Source organism: Schistocerca serialis, chromosome 3 (assembly GCF_023864345.2).
Source record: "Schistocerca serialis cubense isolate TAMUIC-IGC-003099 chromosome 3, iqSchSeri2.2, whole genome shotgun sequence".
NCBI lineage: Eukaryota > Metazoa > Arthropoda > Insecta > Orthoptera > Acrididae > Schistocerca > Schistocerca serialis.
Window position 1 is genome coordinate 659968562 of NC_064640.1, and position 5174 is coordinate 659973735.

Below are 5174 nucleotides of genomic sequence, written 5' to 3' on the forward strand. Positions count from 1 at the left end.
AGGCTTTCACTCAATGATTCAAAATCAACAGCATTTGGAATTATACTTTCGTGAACTACAAAGGCTGTTCCTAAAATTCTGAGACTTGAGTTGGAGTTTTTAAGTGCCGACTTACCTTTAAAAATTCGATAGTTCTTAATAGCCCCCATCAGATCGTCAGCATACCTTGTTTCTTACATAGCTCCTAGTGTATCACAGTTATCCAATTTTTGAAATGTGGACAGATGTTTGTCTACTCGAAGTAAAACTAAGATTGTTAGTCTTAGAGCGTTGTTTTCCAGCGGCCCTAACATGGGGTACAGATGCTGACGAAATACTGCTTGACAAGGCAACAAACGTGCTTCAGATAACAATTTCTAACTTTTGTGTTAACCACAAGAGCAGAGCTGACTTCCGCCAGTATCGCTGTACCGATTATCTTCATATCCGTCTTCGCTGCCATATACCTTCACTGTAACTTAATGGAGTTGACCCGTCCGGCAATTGGCTTTGGAAATCGGTCCGTCTGTGTGTGGCGGCCTGAAGGCCCCTTTGGCAGGGTGTGGGTGATGGGACTACTGTCGGATCCGTGGTTCGGGTGCGTCGGTTCCACTGTCGAGTCATCACTTGTTTATACTGGCCACTACCTCCCACCCCACGCTTCATCAGTGCAGGCAGGTAGGGTGCGCCAAGCAGTCATCAGTGTCCACAAATTGTCAGATGGATCAAGAATATGGTCAGCAAGCAGGTCACCCGAATTGTCGGGCTGTGAATGGGCGTCCTTAATGGGTGCTACCACTGGAAGCCAGGTGGTTCCAGGAAATTTCACTCCTCCCCCTCCGCCTTCCCTAACACTTATTAGATTGGGTCCTGAGCTTGAGTGCAGGAGTGGTGAAGTTATCCTTCTTTCTTTCTTTTTCTCCTTATTCATTTATATACTTATTATTTCGTTTATTATTTACATACGACGAATTACATTGAATGTACGTTTCACTTACCCATAATTATACTGCAGATATCGATTATTACACTATTTGTATAAATCTTGGCTAAACTTTACAGTCTGTAATTGAGTTTTACAAAACCTTAAAATGACAAATTGCAGCTGCTACTTCAAATGTGAACATCTCACTATGATAGTAAATATTAGTTAAATTTTAGAGCTGCTTAATAAAGACAATAGTACATACTTAATCGGACAGTGCGAAATATTTCTTAATGTCCTGGATTATGTAACTTGTCTCTCACCTTTCATGATTTGTTGCTAACAGTAAGTTAAAATAAATGTTAGTAAAGCATTGATTTTATTTAGGCTGCAGCCTCATCCGGTGATATGAGACTATCTGTAAATGTCGTGGTCCGACGCTTAATAGTCTCTCTCGCTAGATCTCTGAAGCATTAATTTTGCGCCATTGATGAGTAGGCTTTTCAAAATTTTATGACCAGAATGCAAAGAACACAACTATTTACAATGAAATGAACACCCTTGGCTGCTTACAGGCGTTGACATCCGTCAACGGGGACTGATGAGAATGTGTGCCTCGACCGGGACTCGAACCCGGGATCTCCTACTTACATGGCAGACGCTCTGTCCACCTGAGCCACCGAGGACACAGAGGATAGCGCGACTGCAGGGATTTATCTCTGGCACGCCTCCCGCGAAACCCACATTCTCAACGTATTGTGCCGCTCTACGTTCGTAGTGCCCCCGCCCATTATACTCATTACTCGCGGCGCGTTGCCGATTCCCACTTGGCCATCTTCTTCTTCTGTACGAATGCACAAACAGTGCCCGAACTCTTACGGGAATCGGCAACGCGCCGCGAGTAATGAGTATAGTGGGCGGGGGCACTACAAATGTAGTGCGGCACAATACGTTGAGAATGTGGGTTTCGTGGGAGGCGTGCCAGAGATAAATCCCTGCAGTCGTGCTATCCTCTGTGTCTTCGGTGGCTTAGGTGGATAGAGCGTCTGCCATGTAAGCAGGAGATCTCGGGTTCGAGTCCCGGTCGGGGCACACATTTTCATCAGTCCCTGTTGACAAATGTCAACGCCCGTAAGAGGCCAAGGGTGTTCATTTTTCTGTAATTTCATTCTAACGACCTGCATGGTCACCGATGGTATCTGTTCTTTCGGAAGAATCATAAGCAGATTTACCAAAGTCTTTATTAGCAATTTCAAACATATGGTAGGTACGATAAGCAATTATATCTCTATCATTAAAACGTTCAAGGCCAGGTACATTAGACACTCGTCGCACAACAGTTTACAAAAATATAGAAAACATTGAACTCACCACAACATCAGGAGACAAGAAGAATCGTATCCCAGTGCAGAGTGTTGCAGCCCACGCTCTCATCGATGGACCTTGTATATTTCTTGGATGTACACTTAATTTTAGCTTGGATATTAATGACACATTCTCACATGGAAATGGATGGTTCACAGTTGCCATAGTGAGAGGTGGTAGTGGAGTGTCTAATGTACCTGGCCTTGAAAGTTTTAATGATAGAGATGTAATTGCTTATCGTACCTACCATATGTTTGAAATTGCTAATAGAGAAGAAAGAACAGGTACCATCTTAGTATAACACAAGTATTTATTTGTCATGAAAAACGCGGTGACTGCTACGGTCGCAGGTTCGAATCCTGCCTCGGGCATGGATGTGTGTGATGTCCTTAGGTTAGTTAGGTTTAAGTAGTTCAAAGTTCTAGGGGACTGATGACCACCGCAGTTGAGTCCCATAGTGCTCAGAGCCATTTGAACCAAAAACGCGGTATTTTCTTCGCTCGCCTAGCCTGACGGGTCACCCACAGCAGAATTTGATTTGGAATGCATCAATCTAATTAGGCAGCCAGCTGATTCTACGAGCGGAGTTAAAGAGGTCGAACATTCCTATAGCGGACCGACTAGCTCAGATACCAGGACTACGACCTTTTTTTCAGTTTTGGTCATGGTTTTAGAATTATTACCCACTCTTTGGCCCAGTAATGCATAATCACCCATTCAGCTTTCGATAGTTTACAAAGATAAAACAGTCCTGTGAAGAACGAACTTATTGACTGATTTAGCATCAAAACCGAACAACATGATTCCATTCATCTTCTGTAATCCTGCTGGTTAATCTGCTGACGGCCCTCGATACGGATAGAAGGTTCATGCACGTCCTATGCGAATAACGTCTTTGTGCTGCAGTATTAGACAAGCTAGGCAGTCAGCAGCTCGTGGTCTAGTGGATAAAGTTGACGCCTCTACATCGTGTGCCCCCGGTTTAGGTTCCTGGCCGCTATTGGATGTAGGTGTTGTCATTGTAATACATCTAATCTTCATCGGAAGCGCAAGTCAAGGAAGTGGCATATAATAGATACATTTGCACCTAGCGGTCGAACATGCCAGACGCGGTCTCTCGCACAATGCCGCCATACACTGAGGTGACAAAGGTCATGGGATAGCGATATGAACATATACACGTGAAGATAGTATTGCGTACGCAAGGTATAAAAGGACCGTGCATTGACAGAGAAGTCATTTGTACTCAGGTAATACATGTCAAAAGGCTTCCGACGTGATTATGACGGCACGACAGGAATTAACAGACTTTGAACGCGGAATGGTAGTTGGAGCTAGATGCATGGGACATTCCATTTCGTAAATCGTTAGGATATTCAGTATTCCGAGATCCACAGTGTCAAGAGTGTGAAAAAACTACCAAACTTCAGGCATTACTTCTCACCACGGACAACACAGTGATCGAAGACTTTCACTCAACTACCGAGAGCAGCAGCGTATCCGTGCAGTTGTCAAGGTTAGCAGACAAGCAACACTGCGTCAAGTAATTATCAGAAACAACATGGGGCGTGCGACGAACCTAACCGCTTGGAGAATGCTGCGGAATTTGGCGTTAATGTGCTATCGCAGCAGACGACAGAGGTGAGTGCCTTTGCTAACAGCATGACATCGCCTGCAGCGCCTCTCCTGGTCTCAAGACCGTATCGGTTGTACCCTAGAAATTCTCAACAAGGCATTGTGCAAGCTGGTGGTGGGTCCATAATGGTGTGGGCTGTGTTTACATAGAATGGACTGGGTGCTCTGGTACAAATGGTTATGTTCGGCCACCTGGCGACCATTTTTAGCCATTCATGGCCTTCACGTTACCAAACAACGAAAGAATTTTTAAAAATGACGATACGCAATGTCACTGGGCCACAGTTGTTCGTGATTTCTTTGAAGAACATTCTGGACAATTCGAGCGAGTGATTTGGCCGCCAACATCACTCGACATGAATCTCGTAGAACATTTATGGGACATAAAGAGGCCAGTTCGTCCACAAAATTCCGCACCTGCAACATTTTCACAATTACCGCGCGACTGTAGAGCCAGCACGGCTCAATATTTCTGCAGGGGATTTCCTACAACTTGTTGAGTCCATGCCAGGTCGAGTTGCTGCAGTACGCTGGGCAAAACGAGTTCCGACACGATATTAGGAGGTATCCCTTGGCTTTTTTAGCCTCAGAGTACGATTATATCATTTACCAACCAGGCACGTCGCTGATACGAACGACGTAGCCGACATCATATTAGAGAGTGAATGTTACTACGGCAAGTATCGCAATTTCTAATCAGTACCCACGAGCAACCAGAATCGCCTTAAACAACAATACACAACCAAACAGAGTTCGTAATCATGAGCACATCTTGTCTGGTCTTGTCAGTTACGAGTCAAGAGAAGCGACTTATTCTTTCTGCGCAGATGAACACAACATTATGGGACTACAGCGTCGGTAGAGAACGGAACCATAGCTCGCCGGAGGTGGAGGCGTGTAGCTTATGCGAATAGTGTGTGGAAGATTAGGACACTGGATACTCGACCATGGCCGACTGGGAGGCGTAGCTCTCAAGTAGCTACACTCCTGGAAATTGAAATAAGAACACCGTGAATTCATTGTCCCAGGAAGGGGAAACTTTATTGACACATTCCTGGGGTCAGATGCATCACATGATCACACTGACAGAACCACAGGCACATAGACACAAGCAACAGAGCATGCACAATGTCGGCACTAGTACAATGTATATCCACCTTTCGCAGCAATGCAGGCTGCTATTCTCCCATGGAGACGATCGCAGAGATGCTGGATGTAGTCCTGTGGAACGGCTTGCCATGACATTTCCACCTGGCGCCTCAGTTGGACC

At 45.1% G+C, this 5174-nt stretch overlaps 1 non-coding gene across 1 annotated transcript; it reads right to left on the reverse strand.

The window, feature by feature from the left end:
* Positions 1 to 1516: 1516 nt before the first annotated feature.
* On the reverse strand, positions 1517 to 1590 carry Trnat-ugu (transfer RNA threonine (anticodon UGU)). The gene has a single exon. It is a non-coding gene; the product is annotated as a tRNA-Thr (tRNA).
* Between the last annotated feature and the right edge of the window lie 3584 nt (positions 1591 to 5174).